General features: G+C 43.6%; 1 protein-coding gene across 6 annotated transcripts in view; it reads left to right on the top strand.

Annotated features, from left to right (window-relative positions):
• The first annotated feature begins 5,417 nt into the window (after positions 1–5,417).
• MYOCD (myocardin) overlaps positions 5,418–26,973 on the top strand; it is a 179,229-nt gene continuing 157,673 nt past the window's right edge. For 4 of the 6 annotated variants that reach the window (XM_066614687.1, XM_066614686.1, XM_066614684.1 and 1 more), the window contains exons 1-2: positions 5,419–5,511; positions 10,585–10,673. The gene's annotated coding sequence lies outside the window, so the exon portion shown is untranslated. Of the gene's footprint in view, positions 5,512–10,584; positions 10,674–26,973 lie in introns of all 6 variants that reach the window. The other 2 variants (XM_066614683.1, XM_066614682.1) reach the window with 2 other exon arrangements.

The raw sequence follows: 26,973 nt of genomic DNA, 5'->3' as shown, positions 1-26,973 counted from the left end.
AGGTTTCCGTTACGCCCACTATGTCAATATTTTCCCTTGTCACCAGACATTCCAGTTCTCCCACCTTTGCTCGTAGACTTCGGGCATTCGCATAAAAGCATTTATACACGGAATGCCCCAGGATGGGCTGCTTATTCGCTCCTTTGTCCCCGCATCCTCTCATTGTGCCAAACCGTCTATCACATCCCATCACCCTACCTTTCCCAATTTCTTCTCCTACCCTGCCTTTGTCTTGTTGTTCTCTAACCTCCCCATCCTCATCCCATAGGGATGAGGAGTCCCGAACCGGATGCCCCTCGGCTCCTGTCGGCCTTCCCCCAGGGATCAGTTTAAAAGCTGCTCTGCCACCTTTTTAATGTTATGCGCCAGCAGTCTGGTTCCATTCTGGTTCAAATGGAGCCCGTCCCTCTTGTACAGGCCCCGCTTGTCCCAAAACGTTCCCCAGTGCCTAACAAATCTAAACCCCTCCTCCCTACACCACCGTCTCATCCACGCATTGAGACCCCTGATCTCCGCCTGCCTAGCTGGCCCTGCGCGTGGAACAGGTAGCACTTCAGAGAACGCTACCTTTGAGGTCCTGGCTTTCAGCTTCCTGCCTAAAAGCCTAAATTTGGCCTCCAGGACCTCCCAGCTACACTTGCCCACATCGTTGGTGCCGACATGCACCACAGCCACTACCTCTCCCCCAGCACTGTCTACCAGCCTGTCTAGACGAGAAGTGATGTCCGCAACCTTCGCACCAGGCAGGCAAGTCACCATGCGGTCCTCACATCCGTCGCAAACCCCCCTCTCTATGTTTCTAATAATCGAATCCCCCACTACAAGAAGCCCCCGACCCCCCTCCCGCCGAGGAGTATCCCGAGTGCGCTCGGATACGGGCCCATCCCCTGGAGAAAGGGTCCCCCCTAGGGGATTGTTTCCCTCCTCTCCAGGATGACGTTCTCCAGTCCCGAGACTTCCCACCCGGGCAGCCGAGGAGCTGCACGCCTGAGGTTGGGACGAAGCCTGATCGTCCCCAGAAGTCTCCCCACGGTCCTCCTCTGGCTGCCTGCGCTTCTCCAGGTCGGCCACCAAGGCTTCAAGGGAGCGGACGCGTTCCCTGAGAGCCTGGAGCTCCTTGCATCGAGGACACACCCATGACTTATGCCCCAGAGGCATATAATCATACATGTGGCACTCGATGCAGAACACTGGATAGCCCCCACCCTGCTGCTGGCTGTCTGACTGCATAGCTTTTTTTTTGTTGTTGTTGTTTTATTTAGGGGTCCTTTTAAAAACCGTACACTGGATAGCAGCCCTTTTCTCTAGGGAAGAGGAAGGGCAGCGTATGGGGCCCTGGCCTCCTCGCCCTGCTGCTGAACTCGCCCAGATGCTAAACTCTTGTGCCTTACCTGGCACTTAATTCCCGAGGCACTTGGTTCCCAGAGGCCACACGCGTCTGCAGAGTGAGCAAAGTGTACTCATTTCTCTCCACACTTACCTAGGGCTGGCAGTGACAGGATGGAGAGGCAGTTCTTCTGTCTCTTACTGTGGCTTGTTCCCAAGTGGCAGGAGCAAGCTGCACTGACTCTGGAGAAGCAGATGGAAAAGGAATTATTCTTCCTCCTTCATCTTCCCCCAGAAGTGAATTGCTTCTAGCATCGCTAGAGGGCTCTTGGGTGAATCCCATAGGCTACTATGGGACTCTCAATAGCCTAGAAGTTGTATTCGGAAAATCTACAGTGCAGTTCTGTGTGTGTCTGTTCAGAGGCATGCTGTATTGTGTTCATGTGACTTACTCACAGGTAAGTGTGTATAGGATTGCAGCCCCAGAGTAATACAGTGACTCTAGATATTCTTAACTCTGTGTGTGAGTTGCATTGTGTGGTTGTGTAGATTTTTAAATGCAAGCTCTTACTTGTCATGAGTAAGGCTAATGCTGAAAGAATTACACGGCTAAATCGAACACAGCTCCTTACAAGAGCTCATCTTCAAGTAGGGATAAGTTTTACAAGAAATCATCTGCAAATCAGCAAAGATTAGCTCTTATAAACAAAGGTGAACATAAAGAGTCACGTTTCCTACTCTTAAAATATGGCAATATGAAATTCTCTTATTTGTTTAGTTGTTAGCTGCTCTGATTAGCCAAAGTTCTCAGAGCAGCTTACAAAAGATAAAAAGAATAAAATGCAATTAAGCTGCATCTAACAATGTTTTTTGCTAGTGTGGGATAGACATGTAAATCAGTACTTTGGGGTACAAAGAATTAGTAAGGCTGCCTAGCATCATAGCTCCTGAATTTTTCAACAAACTTGCAGTGTGGATTACTGTGGAGAGAAAGTTGAAAAGGAGGTTGGGTCTCCCTCAGAATAAAGTTATTTTGTCCCAAGCATAAAAATTAATTCAGTGAGATTTTGAGCATCTTGGTTTAACTGCTTGAAACCAGTGATGGAAATTTTTAATTTCCTATGTCCTGTCTTCAATCAATGCTGAAGCATTATCCTCCTCATTACAAGATATCCATCTCCAAATCCAGCACATTTTGCTACCAACTAATTTTTTCCTAAATCTTGTGTGCCTGGACTCTATCTAACCACTGCCAGGCATTCACCCAGATGTGTCATTAAGTAATTTGTCTTTCTTGCTATGCTTACAGCCTTCAAATATTTGCCAACTGTTATCCTGTCCCTTCTTAGTTGTCACTTGGGCAAGTTGTAAATATTTAGCTTTTGGAATTTTCCCTCATCATTGAGTTGCTCTTGCCTTGAATTTGCCCGTGTACCTTCTGGCTCCATTGTGCCTAGTTTTACATGCAGCAAATTGGCTATACTGGAATACTGGGCCCATAGTCAAGAGTCATAAAGACTCCCATAGTGACCCCATAGTGTTTAATCAACCCTCCTTATTGTCATCCATCCCTGCTGCCACCCTTTTCTTCCTTTCCCTTCCACATAGGCTGTTGCAGAAGCTCACCACTGAAAATAGCTTTGCTTGAAAACCATCATTCCTAATCTCAGATATACAGGATCTAATTGCATTTACTCAGTGGTGGAGGGAATGCACTCTGCATATGCTCAAATGAATTCTAACCTTTTATTAATAACAACATTTTCAAAAGTTGAGTCTTACACTGTAAATGGTTTTCAGAATTGTCGGGAACAGGGAAGAGCAAATCCCAGGCTGACCAAGGGGAATAGTGTCTCGTAGTGAATACACATGCACACCTTCTTGCTCTCTGTCTTCCTTTCATTTGATCATCAGATGAACAGGAAAAAAAAACCTTGGTAGTTTGTATCACTGCCACCATCCCAGGCTACAAAGACTAGGCAGAGGGGGCTATCTTGGACCTCCCCCCAGGAGAAAAATAAACCCCACAGTAGCGTCTGCAGGGTGAAGAGAGCTCTGGGTAGGGAAAGAGTAAAAAAGTAACTATATACTGAAAGTTCAAAAGAAATGGGGAATGAAACAAAATGGAGAAGGGCAAGTAGTAGAAATACAAGCAGATTAAAGGAAAATGTTTGAACATGGCTGGAAAGAACAACAGAGAGGTTTGTTCAAATGGATGCAGTAACCAGTAATGCCCATGAAGTGGCACTGGCATGCTACTAAAAAATCTCAACCCACACAGGGCCCTTCCCCACCCCCAGCATTGATATGGTAAACTCTGAGAAGCTGCAAACCCACTGTAGTAATTTAGCAAACCAGGAAAATAACACAATTCTTTAATGTGATCTTAGCTTGATAGTGCCTTGAAACTGTTCACATTGCACAAGGAAGCCCCAGTCCTTGCACTTGCAGCATACTCATCTCTGAGCTCCAGCTCAGGAAGTAGTAGAGAACAATCCAGACTTCATGTGGACAGGGGAATATGTAATCTTGCCTGGATGATGTCATCAAGTTACCTGATTGGAGGAGTGGAACCCTCCAATGGAGTGATTCCAATGGAGTGATTGGAGTGATTCCAATGGAGTGATTGTGGGTCACTCCATCCCACAATCTGGAGACGGACAGGTTTGGCTGCCCAATTGCTCAGTTCATCCAATCTCTGTTCCAGACATGGAGGAATTTCCCCCATCCACAAATGCATCTGGGGGCTTGATAATAGAATTTCAAACAAAAGACGATTGTTTGCAAAGGATGCCCTATCAGCTTTGCAGGCTGGTGGACCTGCACAGAACCTTCTGGAGAGTTAATAGTGTCCAAAAATAAAAAAAAAATAGGCAAAGAGAGAAAAAAAAAACACAGAGCATTTATCACAAGGATTAAACTCAATGCTGAGCTTTGGCTCAACTTAAGTCCTGACATAAACCAATGACCAAATGGAGGTTCTGTTCCTTAAAGAAGGGTGAGCGTTTCCAGCTGAAGAAAAGAACGCCAAGGTTTTGGCCTGTGCTGTATTATTGCCAGTAGATGTTTGACCAGCACCCTTGTACATGACATTTGTTTGTTCAAATATCACACAATTCATGGCCTCTGAAGGAGAGTGTTGAAGCCATGACATTGAACAGCCGATGACTGACTCCTGGGTCTGGCTCTGGCAGGCTCTCTGTTGTGCTGAGATATGGCCTCCTGCCAGCCCTTCACATAGCAAAGTGCAGTGGCTGAACTATTCAAGCAATGCAGGTGACAGAACCTGGGCAGGCTGCTGACCCATTCATGGCTGCTGGGTTTTATGTAATTCTTGCTCTCAGGGGCAACAGAGTTCCGTCTTATCGCTGTGTTCCATTTCTTTCATGTGGTTTCAGTACTGTGGAGATTAAATCAGTTTCTATAGGCACAATTCTTTTTTTTGTTTAATGGAGATGATAAACTTTTAATGAACTCGAGTGCATTAAAATGAAATGTAAGCAAGAGGTGACTTTAACATTAGTTCAGAGTTTCCTCCATTCGAGATCAAGCCGGCAGACCGTCTCAGATAAACAACAGTCAACACCTAACACATTTTATAAACTAGATTTAAGTACATTAGGAACCTCATTAGAGGATGGGGTGGGGGGGAAGAATGTTTTTCCTCTTTTGAATTTAGTCTAAAGGACTTCTATGATAGGAGCAGCTCCATGTGCTGCAGAAATGGCTAGGAACAGAGGCATAAACATAGCTAAGTACAGGATTTTACATTGTGCACAAACAGGAAAGCAGGGGAGGGGTAATTTGGTGCTTTACTGCAGCCGTGTCTGCTAATCTGCAATATGTTTGGTCTGCCAGGGGGATTATTATAGGGGTTTATTGAAGACATGCCAAAAAATCATGTTAAATAAACTGTTTATATGCTGTAGCTCCAGGCAGGGAAATGGAATCTGAACGCTTCAAGCACAGAGCCTTTCACAGGTCTCAACAAAAATAAACCTCTTGACACTTTCCGCTGGACACTGCAGCTTCCCCATGTGCACACTGTTTGTTGAATTTAAAAGTGTAAAACAATTAGTGCCCCCTTTGGCCTTCAAAAGAGCTGGAGATGTGATGGTTGTACATTAAGCTCTGTCCCCTGAAGTCTATTGAATAGACTTAACACTCTGGATGCTACACAACAGGGTATGTATGTATTTATTTATTTATGCTACCCAACAGGAATGATCCCTGTGTAAAAGATGCTCATCTTCTATCAACTATCATGTGAACAATAGTAAGAAGGAAGCCCTAGTTTGTTCTGTGTTATGGAAGTGTGTAAGAAACATCATGGGTGAGACTGGGAAAGCACACATTGAAGATGTAAATTTTTTCTGCAGCTCAGAAATCATCCTGCCTTAGCATAAAATTCGTGCATTTTGTGAGTGGAAAGCATTGGCTGACCCAATTTGTAGTTCTTTTGTGTTTTTTTTTCTGCTATTGCAAGAGTGCAATTATTATAAAATGTTAAAAACAACAATACAGGTCCAGCCTTGTTATACATGGATTTTTAATACATGGATTTGACTCAACACGAATGGCCCCTGCAAATGAGAAGGGATGTGCTGATCCCTGGAGAAGGGGAAAAATGCATCCCTTTAAAATCAGTTTAAAAAACTGAACAGTCCTTTCACAATACCCTCCTTAATGGGGGGGGGGGTAGCTGGCTGACAATCCATCAATCCTTCTCTCTCCAGCAGACCCTTCCCTTCCCCCTGAGCACATGAAAGAAAGGTGATCACTTTGCATTGGTGAAGTGAAGTGCCTTTGTAAGTGCTTGGAGGAGAACTGATTGATGAGTTTTCTTAATGACTCTTATCTTATATCGCAAAGGTCAGCAAGGCTGTTTTTAAATCACTGGAACAAAGAAACTTTGTTTTTAAAATTGATTTGCTATAGTGTGTTTTTTGCCATTCAGTGAGTGCTTGGAACGGAACCCACGTGAATAATGAGGCTCAACCTGTAATAAGCTTTATCTGAGAAGCTGATAAACAACATGTGCCTTTGCATCTTGAGAAACACACTACATACACTTGTATGTTCAGGCCTATTAGTGAAAAGAAGATATGTGTTTGAAATGGGAACAGTGGAGCCACTTAGATACAACACAGTATTGTGTCCAGTTCTGGTTGCCACATCTCCAAAAGGATATAGTGGAGATGGAAAAGGTGCAAAAGAGAGCAACCAAAATGATTACTGGGCTGGGGCACCTTCCCTATGAGGAAAGGCCTCTTTGGGCCTCTTCAGTCTAGAAAAGAGGCACCTGAGGGGGGACATAATTGAGACACAAAATCATGCAGGGGATGGACAGAGTGGATAGAGAAACGCTCTTTTCCCTCTCAAATAACATCAGAACCAGGGACATCTATGAAAGTTGAGTGTTAGGAGAGTTAGGACAAACAGAAGAAAATATTTCTTTACCCAGCATGTAATTAGTTTGTGGAACTCTTTGCCACAAGAAGTAGTGATGGCATCATACCTGGATGCCTTTAAGAGGGGATTGGACAAATTTCTGGAGGAAAAATCCATTATGGGTTACAAGCCATAGCAGATATGTGCAAGCTCTTGGTTTTAGAGGCACATTGCCTCTGATTGCCAGATGCAGGAGAAGGCACCCAGACGCAGGTTGTGTCTGTTGTCTTGTGTGCTCCCTCAGGCATTTGGTGGGCTTCTGTGAGATAGAGGAAGCTAGACTAGATGGGCCCTTGGCCTGATCCAGCGGGGCTCTTCTTATGTTCTTATGTGCTGTATCCAAAGTTTTTGGCAGGAGGGCCACATTGTCTCTCTGACACTGTGTCAGGGGCCAGGGGAAAAAAAGAATTAATTTACATTTAAAATTTGAATAAATTTACATAAGTTTGCATAAATGAATATATTAAAGATGAACTTATATGAATGAATGCAGGTCTTGCAATAGCTCAAGACCTATAAAAGGCCTTGCACAAAGCAAGGCTGGCCTTTCCTTTGCTGCCGCTATTGCATCACAGACGTGAAACAGCAAGCAGTGGAGGGAGCCCTCGTTCCACAGCTCACTCGAAAGGTCGAACAGTTGGCCGTCATGCTGAGAGCAGTTGCATCAGGCCAGTGTGGGCTCAACAAATCTCAGTAGGGCCAGAGGCTCATTGGAGACTGGGGGCTCCCTGAGGGCCACATTAAGAGGCCTCGAGGGCTGCAAGTGGCCCCAGGGCTGGGGTTTGGGCACCCCTGTTCTAACACAGCATATACAGTGTTAACCAGGAGTGCACCTGTTAAAGGAATTGCAAAATGCAGTATCTGTGTACACATCAGAGAGACCCCTGGCAGCCTAGGAATACATATATTTGGTCCTTGTCCAAAAATAGCAACAACAGACAAAAACTAACTCTGGGGAAGGGAAATAAAATTATTTTTCCCAGATGAAAGTTGTTCAGGAATCAATGTACTTCAATTAAAGATTTGGAGTTTAAGGCTGAACAAAAGAAGAAATTGCTTAACATGCTGGTTACAACCCAAGATTATAATTGGGGTAGGAAAACAAGAAATCACATGAGATTATATGACAAAACACAACACAAAATTCTTGCACCATAATTTTAGTGTATTCTTTTATTCTCTTGAAAGTTCAGTACATGAAAGGAAATTGTGAGGTTCATCACTGAAGCAAGATAATTGCAGTTGGCTCATATGCTGAGTTTTAGTGTTCTAGCATTATGTGCAAAATTAGCAAAGAGTATACAGAGCAAGTAAATGAGTGCTGTACTTGTTAGCATTTAGAAACTTAACGAATCAGGGTGGGCTCTTCCAGCTTTACAATCATGTTTATATACTCCAGACCTCATACCCAAAACACTGAGAATGTAAGAGCTTTGCTGGATCAGGCCAAGGATCCATCTAGTCCAGCTTCCTGTGTCTCATAGTGGCCCACCAGATATCTGTGGGAGCACACAACAAGAGACCTGTATACTGTTGCCACTCCCTTGAATTGGGCATTCCGAGATAGGCTATCTCTAAAACCCATGTATAGTCATCATGATTTATGAACCTATAACCCGTGAACTTGTAACCACTTGGCGCACTTCAGGTAGGCTGTCCACTACCTGTAAAGTACCTCATGTGTTCAGGTAATCAAAGATTTGTTTGGCACTTTGGAAAAGTTGTCTTAACTCCTGAAAAACTCCCTTAAGGAAATGGAAAAGGCTTAATGACTGAGGACCCAATCCTAAAGGCACCACCGCCATCAGGTGCAGCAGTGCCAAAGTGGCTATTGCTGCATTATGTGGCGCTGTGGCTGCTGCTGGAGGTCTCCTCAAGGTAAGGGGACTTTCATCCCCTTTCCCCAGGGAAAGCCCCACAGTGGAGCTTCTGGAGTCTGCACCAGCTGTTTTGCTGGCATAGACTTGAGAGAATCCTTGACTTGAGATTTCTTGCCCAGATTTGAGCAGTGCTCCAGTGGTCCTGCCCCCTCCTGCCCTATTTCCTCCCCCACCCGAGAATGCCTCCCTCTGCCCCAACAAACCTTACAGCCACCTGGAGCCATCTGGAACCACCTAGGCTAGGCAGAGCAATGGTCATCCAGTAACTGGCCCAAGGTCACCAGTAAATGTCATAGCTATGTAGGGATTTCCAAACTCAATAATTTGACCATATTCAAACATCCCATACCCAAACTCAATGATTTGGCCACTCCATGTCTTTGTATATCTTGACAATACTGGAGCTCAGGTATGCAAACTGGTCTCCGCAAACCTTGTTGATCACAGTTTAGTGCTGGTTTTTGCTGTATGCAATCCTTGCCTCCAAATTAGGCAGTGGGTAATAGACAAAAGAGTCTCATCCCAAGGAACTGTTCTCAGGCCAGATCTTTGTGAATAAGCTGAAATCCACCAGCATTTGGAAGGCATAAGTGTTTTGCTTCTTTTCCAGATACTTTCACAAATAGCCAAGCAAAAGGCAGCCAGCAAGGATCAAAACGTTCATTGGGAACAAGAGTTTCAAAGCAATCTTACAATTATTTTATCTGAGCCAGATCAGTGTCTAACTACAGGGTAATTTAGACTGGAGAGAGAAACGAGCACTTGGAAACATTCTCAGATGATGTTGGCTCCTCCAATGCAGACGTTGCCTCAGAGCCAAGCGTAAGCAAGGTAGTGCTGAGGGGTGATGTTCAGTGTCTGCAACATGACACTGTGAAACAAGAGTGTAGGTGGCCATCTTGTCTGGCAGATTCTTTCTAGCCATGATGGGAAACAACACTAAAGGAGATGAACAATAGGGGATCTGAGTGAAAGTGATGGATGCTTTTCATGAGAAAGCAGAGGGGCCTCTTTGTTATCCCCTTCAACATTGGTTTCCTCTGCCCATCTCTTCTCATCTTCACCACTGAAATTACTGTAAGTCATAAGTCTTCACTTCTATCCTTATAAAGCCTTCACACAGATCCACATGTCTCCTGTCTTTTCACAAGATCCATTAGTTCAGCTAGCTGCTCACACCAGTGGTATCAACACAACTTTTTGAGAACCCCAATTTTAAGACTCCATCTTTCTTTTACACTCAGGCTGGATTCCAGAATGAAAACTAAAAATGAACTTCAAAAAGGTGCAAAGATGGAATTTTAAAAAATAAATCTGCATCCTCTGCACACTTTCCTGGGAGTAAGAGCCATTGAACTCAATGTCTTCTGAGTAGACATGCATAGGATTGGACCCTCAGCATGCAATCCTAACCCCTTATGTCAGTGCTTTCCAGCACTGACTTAAGGGCAATGGAGCTCTGAGGTAAGGGAACAAACATTCCCTTACTTTGAGGAGGCCTCTGTGAGTGACACCCAACTGCAGGATGCAGCACATGTCCCATTGGCACTGCTATGCCAGTGCTGGAAAGCACTGACATAAGGGGTTAGGATTGCGCCCTAAGTCTCTGAGCCTTTTTGTAGTTCACTGCCTCCTTCTTTCGCTGTCAGTTTGAGTGCTGCCTCCCTTTTCCCTTGGACTACAGTAGGAACAAAAGCAGGCTGAGGTGGAATGTTGCTGGAGCAGGAGAGGGCTGAAATCAAAGATAGTTAGACCTGAAACTCCTTCTGCATCCATGATGTAGTTGCAAGCTGTGTCCCCATCCATTTCACAAGTGTGAGCACTGAAGACAGAATCTGTTTGCCAGATCATAATACCTTATGGAAGAGACATGCAGATCAAGTCTAGTCTCTGTTCCACTGACTAACCTTTGTAATCCTGAACACAGTGTGTCACAAGAATGAAGAAGATGCATCACACTAAGTTACTTGCAGTGAAATACCTCCAGGTTACCCAAGCCACGTGCTGCATGGTAAGGTAGGTAACATTAGCCATTCTCACCTGGGAGAAAGTTTTCTGTTTCTGCCGAGGTCAGAGGTGGACACCATTCCTTGATCTGCCCAAAGTGTTACTATTGATCATGTACAACATTTGCATAGAGGCTGAGCTAGATTGTTCCAAAACAGAAAAAATTGGAGGTGAATATGAGAAAGAAACTAAAAATAATTTGCTTTCCTATTTCTACTGCTGCTGCTGTTGCTATCACCATTCTCAATGTGCTCCTATTTGCACATTGGAACCTTGTTCCAGAACCTAACACTTGCAAGCAAGGGAAGCAGGCTCCAGATTCTGCAGATGAGGTAGTGTTTGTTTTGGATCAAGAATCCCAATCAGTAACACATCAGGAAAGCAAATGTGACATGTGCACGTGTCACAGCTTGCTTGCATTTCCTGAGACAGCTCTCACCATCCTCTCAGGCGCAGCCTGCTCTCCATGTGCTTGTAATTAAGAGGCAGATCTTAACCATCTACAATGTTTGCAATCGGTTTTAGGAGGAAAGCAGATGTGGGGGCAATTGGTGAATGAGTCAGGCTGCAGAGTATCCAAGTCGCTATTGTGGATTAGTAACTCAGAATCCTTCATCTGAAAAGGATAAAAAGACCAGCTAGGTGTGAACATCTGCCTAGCGGCCCCACTCCAATGCATCCATATGATTCAGGTGACAAGGTGCCATAAACCAAGAGCAGGTGCACTGCAGAAAGGGCTAACGGGGTAAACACCACAAGAAGAGTCACTTGCAGGTGAATTGACAATTTGATCTGCAAGGACATTCCTTCCTAACTGGAAGTAGGCAAATGTGAGTGAAAACCATCCACCCAGTTGTTCTGGTGAAATATTGGGAGTATTTCCAGGCTACTCCAAACCAAAATATGTTGGTTTTCTTGAATAAGGCTGGTACTGGAAAGCAAAGAACACAACAGGCATATCCGTGCTCTATTGGAGGTCAGTTTCTTGGAACAAAAGGTATGACAAGTGAAGACAGGCAAGAGTAATCAGTATTAACACTTTCAAAGTTATCCTTATTAAAACCTTTAAATGCAACAAATTAAATGTATGCTCTTATAACTTATTAGTAACATTTCTTAATGTATTCTACTGTCATTAATAAGCTTCTTCTGTTTACATTTTCTCTCTACTTCTACAAACTCTGTTATTTCTGCATCTTCTCCAAATCAAATTCTTTGCCTGTAGTAGAAAAATTCCATCATCCAGCAAGAAACAGCAGATCTTTCACTCATTATCTGTTGATCCACTGAATTGATTCTTTTTTAGATTGCCAGGTGTCTCTCCTTTCTTATCTCATCTCTTCATCTTCATAGCTCCTTAAAGTTTATTTTCCCACCAATTCAAGTTATTGGTCAAAACTAAAGTTTCATTACTCAGAATCCCAACCAGAGCATCACACTACTGTCCGGACAAAGCCAACTGAAGAATGTGTGTTGTACAGCATTATTACACCTCTGTCTCCTCATTAGGGCCTGTCTCTTTTCAGCTTGAAGTGGGGAAAAACATAATAGTTTGGATTATAAAAGTACTAAAGCAAAACAAACAATAAATGGTGTATTAAGCTTTTAACAGAACAGGATTATCATTACTGGCAACCACCTTGAACATGTGCGGAGCCAAGTCCTATTACATGGAGAAGAACTATGGCTACTTGAACGGTTTTATGTTAAATAATATTGAGAGCCCTAGTTTTTGAATAAAGGTGATTTAGAAAACAGAACAAAACAAGGAGTTGTTTCCTACAAGCTGAAATAAGTATTTTAAATATAGTTTAAGCTATGTGCATCAAGGGTTAAACAAGCTGTAACTTGTGGGGGGAACACTGTTGTTCAGTCACCATTATAGCTGCACCCCTTGGCATTTACAAGTCAGGCAGCAACAGCTAGGGCAGTGATTTTCAAGCAGTGTGCCACAGCACATTGGTGTGCTGTGAATGGTCTGCAGGTGTGCCATGGGAGTTTGAGGGAGGGTCATTTATTAAAAGGGCCATTGGGGGACATGAGCCCTCCACCACCCATCAGACTTCAGGAGGTCTTTGGCTGGCCCTGCTCTGGGGAGTATGGAAATTGCATTCCCCATGCTTTGTGACATGCTGGGTGTTTCCTGATAGTCTCTTGACCTAAATCTGAGGTCTAGTAGTGATGAGGATTGTTCCTTTGGCCATTTTACCTTGAGTGGGTTTGAGAAAAGAGGCACAGTAAGAATGTTCAGTGTAGATGGGGGCCAAAATGTTTCAATTGAAGATCCACTTCAGTGTGCAGCCCCCCCCCCCCGTTTTTGAGTCCAGCCATAATTTCTTGTCTATTCTCAGCCCCCTCTCTCCATGCCATGAGCTCCCCACTAATCTAGGCTAATTTGTTACTAATTCCCCACTAATTTGTTGCTGCACTTGGTGAAGCAACAAAGTGACTTCACCTTGAATGCACTGCAGTGTGGAGTTAACCCAGATCTCAGTCCATGCAAAGGACTGTGTGAATTGGCCATTAATGCACCTCTATGTATGATGCTCAGTGGGCTGAACCAGAACATGGTAATAAACTAGTAGAGACCATGTAATGGGAGTGATCCAGAGGGGCCCTTCTTGTGGAGTAATTGTCAAATGGAAAGTGTTTCAACTCATAAGAACATAAGAACAGCCCCACTGGATCAGGTCATAGGCCCATCTAGTCCAGCTTCCTGTATCTCACAGCAGCCCACCAAATGCCCCAGGGAGCACACAAGATAACAAGAGACCTCATCCTGGTGCCCTCCCTTGCATCTGCATTCTGACATAGCCCATTTCTAAAATCACGAGGTTGCACATACACATCATGGCTTGTACCCCATAATGGATTTTTCCTCCAGAAACTTGTCCAATCCCCTTTTAAAGGCATCTAGGCTAGACACCAGCACCACATCCTGTGGCAAGGAGTTCCACAGACCGACCACACGCTGAGTAGAGAAATATTTTCTTTTGTCTGTCCTAACCCGCCCAACACTCAATTTTAGTGGATGTCCCCTGGTTCTGGTATTATGTGAGAGTGTAAAGAGCATCTCCCTATCCACTCTGTCCATCCCCTGCATAATTTTGTATGTCTCAATCATGTCCCCCCTCAGGCGTCTCTTTTCTAGGCTGAAGAGGCCCAAACGCCGTAGCCTTTCCTCATAAGGAAGGTGCCCCAGCCCCATAATCATCTTAGTCGCTCTCTTTTGCACCTTTTGCATTTCCACTATGTCTTTTTTGAGATGCAGCGACCAGAACTGGACACAATACTCCAGGTGTGGCCTTACCATCGATTTGTACAATGCCATTATAATACTAGCTGTTTTGTTCTCAATACCCTTCCTAATGATCCCAAGCATAGAATTGGCCTTCTTCACTGCTGCCGCACATTGGGTCGATACTTTCATCGAGCTGTCCACCACCACCCCAAGATCTCTCTCCTGATCTGTCACAGACAGCTCAGAACCCATCAGCCTATATCTAAAGTTTTGATTTTTTGCCCCAATGTGCATGACTTTACACTTACTGACATTGAAGCACATCTGCCATTTTGCTGCCCATTCTGCCAGTCTGGAGAGATCCTTCTGGAGCTCCTCACAATCACTTCTGGTCTTCACCACTCGGAAAAGTTTGGTGTCGTCTGCAAACTTAGCCACTTCACTGCTCAACCCTGTCCAAATGAGTTTTGGAAACTCATTTCCAAAAGGTTTTTTAATCAGACAATCCTTCTGTAAGACCAGTGGTTCAGAAATTATTCTCATGCTGAGCCTCCATGTAGAAGAAAAAAAAAATACTTAAATGACCCCAAATGTAGTACAATCCCCAGCAAGGGGCAGTTTGTGTGATTTTTGTCTGTCTGTCTGATCCCCATATCCTTGTTTTTCTTTTGAGTTCTTTTTAACTGAATAGAAGAAGAATTCTGGGTGACAATGAGTGCCAAAGGAAATGGTGTTTTCCTTTTTGCCTATCAACTGCTGATTTCCCTGTTTTCCAAACTGGGAAGTGGTGGTGTTGGTTGGGTGCAGTTTATAGCTGATGGGCAGTAAGGAAGCACTATATATCTCAGCTGGCAGATGTCAGGGAAGAACTCACCCTTAACACCTCACATTTTGAGAGCTCATGAATCTTATAAAACTCACACAGGGAATTAGATCTTTTCCTAAGAATAAACATTCTGGAGACTCAGGTTTTTAAACAGTCCCCAGGAACCTCTGTCATCCTGCCCTGCTCTTCTCTGACTAATCTCCTTTGTAAGTGTTGGGTCAGAATCAACAATGGTTTTCCACTAAGGTCATTTACTTTCTCTGTTTACACTGCTAATTTTATCATAGCTTGGAGTGGCTAATGGCATTATTTATGTGCTCACCATGGGTGATGAATGTTAGTGCTAAATAAAGGCCTCCTGGCAGGGCAGGTATGGGGGCTGATAATGGCAGGTCCAAAGCTATGTAGCTCAGAGGAATTAAGGCTGATTTTGAAAAGAGTTTGTGTTTACTACAGAACAAATGCTTAATAACTAGGGAGCAGTTCTCCCAAGGACAATGTGTGAATCAAAGCATGAAAGAAATCAAAGCATGAACTGGTCCTTTAAGTGGTAAGCTTGTCTGGAAGTCATCAGGAGTGTCAGATAAGGAATCCTAGAATGCTGTGCTGTGAATGGACTAAGTTATATATTTAGGTTAATTGATACTTAATTATCCTGTTGGCACACTTTATTTTGGTTACACATTTGGGGAGGTTGAAATTCTTGTTCTTTGTTAGTTATAGAAGGAAACTTGATAACCAAAACACTGGAGAACAATGAATGTGTGAAAGCAGAGACAGAAGCCAGTGGCAGGGAAAAGTAACACTGTATGACATATTTGAAACTGATATCCCACTGAGACATCTTCTTTTCTAGTTATTTAGCAGAACATGCTTTAAGGTTTTTAGCCACAGGGGCTAAGAGCTTGTTATTATTTCAAAAGAAGTGGTTCTCAGGGGAAGCTATACTGATTACAGTGCCTATTAGATTCTGCTTTAACCCATTTCTACACAGCCCGCAGGTGTACGCATTAGACCCCTATTGTGTATATGCAACATTGGACAGAAATGACTTAAAGTTCATATTATCCCCTTATTTGTGGGATGGATGATTTTGTATGTATTTGGGCATCTTGATAATGATTGCAATTATGAAACAAAATCACAGGGCCCCTGAATTTATAGAAATCCAGGCATTTTAACAGTGGGGGACAGTTGTGTATTTACAGGGAATTTTAGCAAATGCAACTTGTCCTGTTTTAGCTTCTGGGATTTTGAAGGTAACAACTGATACTTTCCTTGCTTTACACAGCAACTAAAGCTACAGCAGACCCAATGTTGAAAGACTGCCCCCCCCATTTATGATAAAATAAAATAAATCATTTTATCTTTTTCATGGTTTCTAAATTCTTTATTTGCACAATCTAACAAAAAATAAAGATTCTGCAATAACAGCTATTACAGTTCAATAGCCCTTCATAGCAATTAACTGAGGGTCATATTAGACATGCATGCAAATACAGGCAATGTAAGAGTGCTTCCATCTGGAAGCTCTTCTTTTATTTAATAGTAACTGACCAATTGAGGGGCAATCTTGGCTGGGACCAGGTTATATGGGCAGGTGTAGGTTCATTCTTCTGTTTTAAAGCCATTTTGCCTTTCCAATGGCATGGGGGGAGAGTGAACCTTCCCTGCTTGGCTTGGTCCCGACTGGCATTGCCCTCCTTCCTAGGCTGGTTCTATTTAGGTTGAATGTATGCTTAGATTGCATGTGTTTGCATGCGCATCTATCCTGAAATATAGTCTTCTGCAGCTTAAACCCTTAGTAGGGCACATTTTAAATCCTTTAGTGTGCAGAGGATTACTGTTCTCTTCAACAAAGGCAAATAGACAACAAATTACAACAAAGTCTGTAATTTATTTGTGTGGTGGTTGTGACAAAGCATTGGCCCACTCATGGAAGGCAACTTGTCCTTATGTGAAGCTCTGTGTGTGATCAGAGTTGCTTTATTTCAGCAATTGTCTTTTGTCCATCTAAGAACAGCTGTTCTCCATTTTCGTTGAAAAACAGCAGTTTATAGATCTGACAATTGCAATAATTTCCATTGTTGACCTTTTTTTCTGAACTACACATACCAGCTATCATCTCTGCCATTCTACTTTTAATCTTGCGTTTGTCCACATTTTTCTTTAATCATCTGAATGACCCTTCAAATTTGCTAAACAACCTTTCCAGTCCTTTCTGTTGTTGCTATTGCCTACTTTATTTGTTAATGTTTGACTCCCATGGGTGAATTCAGACAAATATCCTTTCAAACAGCATGGTCACTGGAGGAGTCTGAGGGCCCAATCCTATCCTATCCCCACTGTGCCATTGTGGCATGCACTGCATCCTATGGTAGGGAGGCACCCACAAAGACCTCCTCAGTGTATTGGAACATTTGTTCCCTTACCTCAGGGCTGCGTTGTGGTTGCACAGGTGCTAGAAAGTTGAATAGGATTGGACCCTGAACAATGTTCTAGTTCTAATTCTTTGGCATCTTTGCACAGTGCTCACATTTCAGGGATGCCCATTGTATGGTGAAATGACAGAAATCACAGCTCGGTGGGAAAAATAGGGCTGAATCTCTTTTGCATTTGGCAGCTTCTGAACTTCTACCCCAGTGTTTGAACCTGTGGCATTTTCAGCATATAAAGTTGCCTTAAATGTACTGGGCGTTTCTGAAAAAGACCCCAGAAGTGTGCTACAGACTTCCTTTGCATATCAGTGCTCCTTTATAAGACCAGTGCTCCTTATCTTCCTGTACATATCATGGGCCAGATGGAATTGACTCAGTGTGACTGCCAGTCCTCCATCAGGAACATTTAGGTGTGCTTAGCAAAGAACCTCATAGCCTAGGGCACACTCAGCCAAGGCGGAACATGCCAGATGATGGAGATTCAGGACACTATTTTTAAATGTCCCAAACATTGTTATTTCAAAATAATTATCTCCCACTGCTGGCAAGGATCTTGCTCAGGAGTCTTCAGAGTCTGTGCTGGCAGTCTTCCGATAAGGTTGGCTTGGGACGCTCCCCAATGAAAAGCTAGCCTTTGGGAGAATGCCTGGCTTTCTGGCATAGGGATATGCCCTGAGGATTGTTATGAGCATTGTTGGCTGCAACCAAGAAAAAAGTCATTCAGCCTCAAAAGATACGTTCTTTTTATTGCAAAGGTTGGGGAAGGGTATCTTTCTGTTTCTGGGCATGCGCTGTAACACATTTAACATCCAAACAGAGGGAGAACCAAACACATGCGCAGAGACCTCTTGGCAGCAATTGACTGGTAATACACCACAATGGAGGTGGTGTATTTGTATGTATAAATGCAATGTATTTAAGAAAGAGACAGGTGCAACGCATTGTGGAGGTAAATTGACAATAAAGGGAGCGAGATGAAGAATTAAATACAATAAAATATCTAGCATACCTATATACATATAACTAAATTAAGTGGCATTATTTCCAAGGGAGAAATGGTTCAAGGAAAAACCCAACGTTCTGAAAGAGCAAGGGAACACATTGCACAGTAGATAAGAGGGCAAAGGAGAGGGAGAAAAAGGAAATAAGTGGAGGGATGGTAAAGCAGTTTGTTTAATGGACAATTCTGGAGGCATACTGTATACACACAGAACAAAAAAGGAGGTGAAAGAGTCACTAAGGCTGCAATCCTAGCCACACTTTCCTGGGAGTAAGCCCCTTATACTATAATGGAATTAACTTCTGAGTAGATATGCATAGGATTGGGCTGTAAGCATATTACCAATTTGGCTGACACAGAAGAGAGTATAGCCAAGAGAAATTTCCTCTGCTGAGATGGTTTCATTGAAGCAGGTAGTGAGGCAAGAGCCATAGGGACAGATAGCCAAGATTCTCTGTATTCTTGGCTAAGAAGGGAAGTCCAAAAGGAGCTGAAAGAACAGAAAAGGGTGCACTAGGCAAATGTATTAAGTGTAGGCAGTAGCCTGTCCATTTTTGGAAGGGAGAAACAAGGCAAATGAGCTGAGGACAATCTTCCAGTGGAAAATTGGCACAGAGGGTTTCATTGGGCACTTAGCAGGTGCTAAGTTTTACCTTGGTTATCCTGGTTATCTCTCCTAGATGCCTGGGGTGGCCCAGCAGTCCCTGGGTTGCCAAATGGGATGGGAGTGTTTAACTCTCAGACACACCATGGTAGGCAGAAGGATAGTACACACTTAGGGGCGGGGGTCACTGGTCAGAGTTTTGGAGTTTTTTGGTCATTGCCAACCATATAATTCTTTTGCAACTGAGGCTAAAGTTCCATGGGTGGCTCTTGATGACCCATTCTAGGCTTTCAGATGCTGGGTTCCTTTATTTGTGGGAATGGTGGATTGGGGAGGCCGGGAAAAGGGGAAATAGATCCCCTTTGAGGGAAGGCTTGATTGCTCTTGGACACCAAATTAATGTACAACCAGGCTTTGTATGTGAATAGAATCTGCGGCTGAAGTCCAAAGCCCAAACAGCTGGATTTTTCTTGAGGGCTTAAAACCTCAGTAGTTATACCAGAGTCTTGTATGTAGATGGGATGGTTTCAAGCAAGGTACAGCCACTTGGAAATTTCCAGGGGACTTCTTCATATAAATAAAAGGGGGGAGGGGAAACTAGGCAAAAACAAGTTGTCTTTTTTCTCTAAATGAGAAGTTGACAATAAAGGTGTGTACATTACGAAACTAAAATTTCAAAAATTATTTGCCAGCCTTTGCCACTACATGACATTGAAGGGACCTTGTTATTTCAAAAATGCAAACCAATTTTTCACTTACTATAAAACAAGCTTAACTATTTAAACAAATCAGTACTGTAAAGCTAACTATACCATACCTGGAAGTCAGGTGTTCAGGAACCATATTACATCTGAACATGGCTCAGCAACTTTGTTTAAAGGCTGAAATGTGTAACTTGAATGGGATGGACGTATTTTGTTGTGGCTCCCACTCCTGATCTCCCAGGCAGGCTGCACAGTCAGTAGTAGCTTTGATTAATGATCCTGTGGCTAAGGGGTCAAATCTGATGGGATTTTACAAGACCTTCTTTGTAAATTAATTAAAACCACTTTAAAGGCAACCAACTGGAAGTTGAAACTAAAATGTATAGACAGAATGAAAGTCTGCCATATAACTTGAATCCAGGCTAATAATAAGCAGTTTTCCCTGTATTTAATATACAATTAAATAATGTTATGTGGATGCATGCTTTAATAATAATAATAATAATAATAAATAAATAAATAAATAAATAAATAAATAAATAAATAAATAAATAATACAGGTATTTCTATACTGCCTTTCTTGGTCCTCAGATTTCTCCTTAGACTTTATTCAAGGCGGTTTACGTAGGCAGGCAATTTAAATCCCCGTAGGGATTTTTACAATTTGAAAGAAGGTTTCTATCTTTCAAGAAACCACAATATTCAGATGTTTCTTTCTTGATCTGGCTTCACATTCTGGTCTCCATCCTCCCATGCTCAGAGCAGATGGAATAGCTCAGCTCAGCTTGTCAGCTGCTTCAAGGTCGCACGGTGCCGGTGGCCTCAAACTGGCGACCTTCGGATGTTACCTTCAGGCAAATGGAGGCTCAACAATTGTACTGTATATAGGATAGTGAAGACATACTTCTTCTTAGTCACCCTTTAATTACTTTTCTCTCTTGCTTCTAGTTTTTCTGCTACCTGCTGCAGACTACTTCTTTCAAATCCACTGTTGTCTTCCTGGGTGCAGCTACCTTGGTGGCTTTTGCTACCTGACCATCTGTTTGAGCCTACTTCATTCACTTGCTCTTTTCAGATTCATCTACTGCCCTCTGTGCATTTGTGTGGATTAGTGACTAAATGTACCCTCTTCTATGGTCAAAATAAGACAAAGAGTTCCTCGAACTCAACAATACCATTGCATGCCTCTTTTCTGGATTGTATCACTGTTCTAGCCTCCAGTGTGTCCATTTCTGCTGGATTATGATAGTACCAGGGTATGATAGTACCAGGGTCAGTGGTATGGCTTTTGCAAGTTTATCTTGCCAAAAGCAGTGTTTAGAAAACCTCAATGAAGAAATAAGCACTAGGATTTCAATGCAACAGAGTTGATATGGCTGGTCTTTCAGCCAAAGATGGAACATTTGTTCATCCTATAGTTCTCGTCTGTAGGATCAATGTCTGTGCCCTGCAAATGCAATTTGTAAGGGTAGTTATGGATAATATGTATTTATGCAACTGTATTATAGTATAGGAGAGTTCGAATACTTTCATTCCCCATCCCCTGAAGTCCTGCTGTTAAACCCAGAGAAGCCTTCTTAGTTCCCCTTTTTCCCCACAGGCACAGCATCTACAAGACTTGTGGGTGCTGTCTGCTGCCTCTCTGCAAGTGACTATGTATCTCTTCCTGATTGAGAAGGTGACACATCTAGTGCCCTTTGAGTAGTTATTCAGTGATGCTGGTTAAATTTATTTTATTTACCCTTGGGCTTTCTTTTCTATGTAATAAGTGGCACAGTAAGGGGCAGCCCAACTCTAATTTGTGCTGGAAAAGGCAGGCCTAGTGGTACCCTGTGCTGACACAAGGTAGGTGTCAGCTGGAGTGAAACTTGGGGTAAGGAGATATTTTTCTCCTTACCCTGCGCCGAACGACAGCCACTGCTGTGGACTACTCAGATTTGCACCAGTGGATCTGTGTGGCCTGTGTAAGGCTGACACAAATCTGTGTGGCCCGTGTAAGGCTGATCGGGCCAGGAGTGGGGATTAGGATTCAGCCTGCACTGCCACAGCCAATTCTGTCCCCTCTCAGGCCTGATCTGCTTCCTGCTCTGCTCCTACCCAAAAATGCCCCCTCCAACCCCCAGAATACCCACCCACAACAATCTCCCATCCTCTGCGCTGGCCTCCTTCGGCTGGTGCTTACTTACCCTGTCTGGGTTTGTATCTGACATGGGGAGGCCAGCACACGTCCTTGCACTGGTCCAGCCTGCTCACAAGGAGGTGCAAACAATAGTCCTGTGCCAGCACAAGGAATTGCTCTGGCCAAGCAAGTCTTCAGGGTTGTGCTCTAAGAAAGGCAGGAATAAAATCTGAGAAACATCATATATTATTTGTGGTTCAGTTCACTGTTCGAACTTATTGACACAGTCAGCTCTGAAGAGAAGATACTGAAAGCAACTATTTGGAAGTACTTCTGGTGGCGAAACACTTGGAAGGGGGGCATACATGGTACCCACTCCCACTTCATCTGCTTATGTTCTTCTGGCTCTCCTACAGCATCTGCAGTCCCCCCTCTCCAGGCCTTATAATTGGAGGAGGAGGAGGATGTCGGCAGATCTAGTAACAATCTTGGGAAGTGTGACTCCTTTAATTGTCTTTTAGCCAGCTGGCTGTGTCTACTCTGGGGTCCATAAGCAAAAACATGGGCATGCTTATTAAACGTGTTTTTCTTTGTTATGGAAAGGCAGGGATGCTGTGTATGGGTATAAGTCAAGAACACAGAAAATCGTTCCAACAAGTATAGCTGGCACTGATGGTTGGCTGCAGGGCCAGCTTGATGTTGTGACATGAATGCTTTGTGTTGAGCAGTGCGTTGGAAGTGGGCATCAGACCTAGAAGGGCCCCCTGACTGTTTGCTGTTGACAGAGCCCTTCCAGTCAGCACTTTAGTCTTTTTCCTGCTTGCTAAAAGCAAATGAGGATTGGGACTGTGGCAGATCCCTTCAATATCAAGAGAAAGCAATTGAGAAGAGACAGTTCTGGTGGGAGAAAAGGTGCCACGGTTACCAGCATCACTGCCTTCTTGCTTTCTCTCCGTGCTGCAGCTGAGTGGTTAGGGAGAGGCTCTTATTTCCCCTTCCATGCTGCACTCTTGCTTATTCTCCCTGTGGGTATTCTTTAAAATGAAGACCTCTGCATGCTCCACTCCTCCTGATCATTTTTTAAAAGCCCCATATGACGACAAGTAAGCAGATGGCTCAGAAGAGGAGGAAAAGGATAGGGACAGGAGATCCTTTACTCACATCTTTCTGCAGCTGCAGGGCAGAGAGAGGTGGCAACAGCAGCAGCCAGTGACAACCACCCCTTCTCCCTTGAGCACTGAAGTGAGAAGGGGGGCTGTTGTTGTCCTGAAGGGAAGGTGGCTCTCCACCCCTTTTCTCACCCCTTGTTTGGGAGGTTCAGCTGGGTGCAGGGTGGACTGTGACAGTGGGGAGTAGCATTTGCACAGGCCATGCCTAGTGCTCTGTCAGGAAACATGCAGCTGCCAGAATTTACTGACTTATGACAAAGTGAAATGAGCAAAGCTTCATCCCTGCTTTTGGCATTGGACCTATCCAGACCAGACTCCTCTTTGGAATTTAAGTTTTCAGATCAGTAGGCGATTGGCTGTAATGAGTCAGATAATAGTTTCTTCGAAGGAACTGTTTTGAGACTGGAAGCTGCATCAGCCCTTTTGTCTCTGTGCCTTTGAACCTTCAGCCAACGGATGGATTCCAATTTGTTCTCGAGATGCTCGGAAAATAATGGTGGGTGGATTTATTCTGTCGCGATGTGGTCCCTCTTCTGCTTCTAGCAAGCACATGCTGCTGCCACACTTTCTGCTTCTTGAGAAAAATGTGTCCTAATAATAATAATGAGAACATTCTGCTCATAACATAGTTATGGGGCATGTGGGAGGAATATGGACCTGGTGACATAGAGTTTCTTTATCTCTTCTTTGGAAATGGTCAAAACATTTTTTAGAAACCCTAAAACACAAAAACAAATAATTGGAACTAAATAAACCTAAGGCATGGAAAAATGCATTTTGAATAATTGAGGATTGGCATGACCCTCGTAGGCCACCCTCAGTTTTGCTTCTCTTAGTCATTTCCAAGCAACTCAGCAGCATGTAAGAGTAGCAGACACGAAGCCCATTCAGTGAACTAACTAATATCTGGTGGACAGGATCAGCTAGTTGGCGAACAGGGGCAAGGGGATGACCAGCATCTGTGAGCCCTCTGCCAGGCATCATTCCAAGCCTGTGACTGGATAGTCAAACTGCAGCTTTAAGACTCGCTTCTACCTCTGCATCCATTTCCCCATCCTCTGATTGAGCAACCCAGATTCACTCTCTGTTCTTGTTGTAAGTTAGCATTTTACCAAATGTGTATATGGAATGTCCCCTCATCCTCTGTGTCCCAGGACCCAAGGCTGCATGTGCAAGATCCTTACTACCTACAGCTTCCAGTCTTGACTTTGCCTCAGGAGCTGTATCATGTGTGTGCTGTCCTCTAGTGTCAATGTAGAAAAGTCATGTTATTGGGCAAGGGGAACTGTTAAGAGGCTATTTCTATTTTTATCAAAGAACTAATTGAGTGATTTGATTACTTATTTGTTTATACAATATTTCTGGGCTCTCAGTTTCCGGGAACAGCTCCATTTTTTATTCAAAGGAAGGAGTAGAGGAATAGGTCCTACCTTAGATTCTGAGAAAGTACTACAGCCTGCAAATCTTCACCAAAAATGTTTGTGTACCATAAATAACTGGTGGATTCCATTTGGGAGTGAGAGAATGTGGGACACTTACAGCACAATCTTACACATGTTAACTTGAAAGTAAGCCCCATTTTGTTAAATGGAGCTTATTCCTAGGTAAGTGTATTTAAACCATTTCTGCCCAACGTTGCATATATGCAACAGGGATCAAATGTGTGGGCTGGGCAGAAATGGGTTAAGATTTTGGCTGGAATCCTTTATCCACTTACCTGAGAGTAAGCCCCATTGACCTCAGTGGGGTTTTTCTAAGTAGATATGCTTAGGATTGTGCTGTCATTGCCCTATAAACCTTCACGGCACCTCTAGTCCCCTAGACAGGTCACTCTGCATGTGGTGGCAGTGTTAACATGCATTTTGCTTTATTCTATCCATTTATTCTGGACAGACCATTATCCTCTGTTGTCATAGGAACTGGTAAATAGGAAGATGTGATGCAAATTTTTATCAGTAAGTGTTCTGTGTTATCATGATTGCTGATAAAATGCTGGCTCCAAAAACCAATCTCTAAAAGACATTGCTGGATACAGTCAATTTACTTTGAGTGATGTCTGTTTATTGAGGATTCCACATTTTCTGCATTTCCCAGCATGCACTCAAAACATGACTGCGTGCTTATTTCTTGGAACTTCAGGAGGTCTCATGCTTCCTCAGTGATATAATTACCATTTCAGTGTGGATGCCCTTACATTTCTGTTAGCTGTTAGTGATGTGTAATTCAAGTGAGTCATCACCCCTTGGCATAGTGGAAAGAAAATGCAAGATAGAAATGACAATGCAAACTCCACACTAGCACAAAAGAGGCCATTTGGAGCTCATTAACTCTAAGGCAGTGTAACAGGAACACTGTTAATGATGGAGTGGTAAGATAGGGGCTGGCACTTGGATGGCTTGAGGACAACTAGAGGAGAGTTCTTCACCATGTAATTCAATAAGGTGCAGGTTTCTGCTTTGAGCCTAGCTTTAGTAGATGAAGTAGTGCCAGTTGACCAAGCAAAATGTTAGAACTGCTCCTCTGTTGCCCCCTGTTCCACTCTGTGCACCATGCTCTTTACTTAGAAAGAAGACATTTTAGCTCATCGCTGTGTTTCTTTGCACAGCCCAGTGTGTTATGCCTAAACATGTGAAGAAGCATGTCAGCTAACTGCACCTTCATGGTGATGCAATGGCTAGCCACGCCCTCTGAGCAGCCTCACGTTCAGTGCTTGTCTGCAAAGGCTGTGCTGAGGACACAGAAGCTTAGTGTTTTATTTTGTTAGTGTTCTGATGTTCCAGAGCACCGAATGCGCAGATGTCTGCAAGGAGGCATGACAGGCCAGCATGCCTCATGTTATTTGCTGAACATGTGGAAGGGTGGGGAATGAGTGGAGGGGCTCATGGCTTTCCAGAAAGAATGAGAGAGAAGGATAATCTCATTTGTTAGTATTTCATATATATTTAAGAATGTTCAGCAGTTCCCAGGCATTTAACAAACAAATTCACTTTGCATTTCCCACTTCAGACCTAGAAGAAGTGAAATGCCTTCTGGTTCCTGTACTGCCCTCCATTGTAACTTCATTGTGGATCCTCCTACCCCACTTTTTAGGAGTCAGTGATGTCTGCACATGTGACATTCCTTCCTGATTTGTGTCAGGAGATCTAGGCTGATGCTGTTATTTATCCATTTATGTATGCAGTACCCTTGGTATTATATGACAACTTATTAAGAAAAAAAGAACTCCCTGCCCCAGAGAGCTTAAAATCTAAATTTAGAAACAGCATGGGGGGGTAGGAAAAAAGGAGGAATGGGAAAGGGAAATGCATTTCAGAGCAGCAAGTGAAATTTTAGGTGACTGCAAATGATCATTTAACACCTGTCTATCTGATATCAGTTAACATTTTCCTTCATGCTTGGCAGGATGATGCAGTTGACCAAGCTGCCTCAGGGTGAGAGGTTTGGCTATCTGTATCAGAATGTCATAAGCCAGTGGTTCTCAAACTTTTTAGAAGCCCCAGAGGCTGCTTCCTGATTTATGAATGCCAAGGGGGTGTGGTTATAATGGTGATTGGGCAGCAGTGCTGCCCCTAAGTAGCAGTTTAACTCTTGATGCACATAGCCTAATCTCCCCTGTCAGTGTCATGAACCACCAAAAATAGGGTTACGATCCACTGGTGGTTCCCACAGTTTGAGAACCACTATATAGGCTTTTAACTTTGAATATGGTTTCCAAGCAACGGATGCACTACCTCAGAATGCCAGGTGCAAGGGATGGCATCAGGATGCAGGTCTCTTGTTGTTTTGTGTGCTCCCTGAGGCATTTGGGGGCCACTGTGAGATACAGGAAGCTGGACTATAGGGGCCTGTGGCCTGCTGAGGCGCCTTCCTTATGAGGAAAGGCTACGGCGTTTGAGCCTTTTCAGCCTAGAAAAGAGACGCCTGAGGGGGGACATGATTGAGACACACAAAATTATGCAAGGGAAGGATAAAGTGGATAGAGAGATGCTCTTTACACTCTCACATAACACCAGAACCAGGGGACATCCACTAAAATTAAGGGTTAGGACAGACAAAAGAAAATATTTCTTTACTCAGCGTGTTGTCAGTCTGTGGAACTCCTTGCCGCAGGATGTGGTGACGGCATCTGGCCTGGATGCCTTTAAAAGGGGATTGGACAAGTTTCTGGAGGAAAAATCCATTATGGGGTACAAGCCATGATGTGTATG

The sequence above is a fragment of the Tiliqua scincoides genome, chromosome 2 (assembly GCF_035046505.1).
Source record: "Tiliqua scincoides isolate rTilSci1 chromosome 2, rTilSci1.hap2, whole genome shotgun sequence".
Lineage (NCBI taxonomy): Eukaryota > Metazoa > Chordata > Lepidosauria > Squamata > Scincidae > Tiliqua > Tiliqua scincoides.
This window is presented reverse-complemented; position numbering and strand designations above follow the sequence as displayed.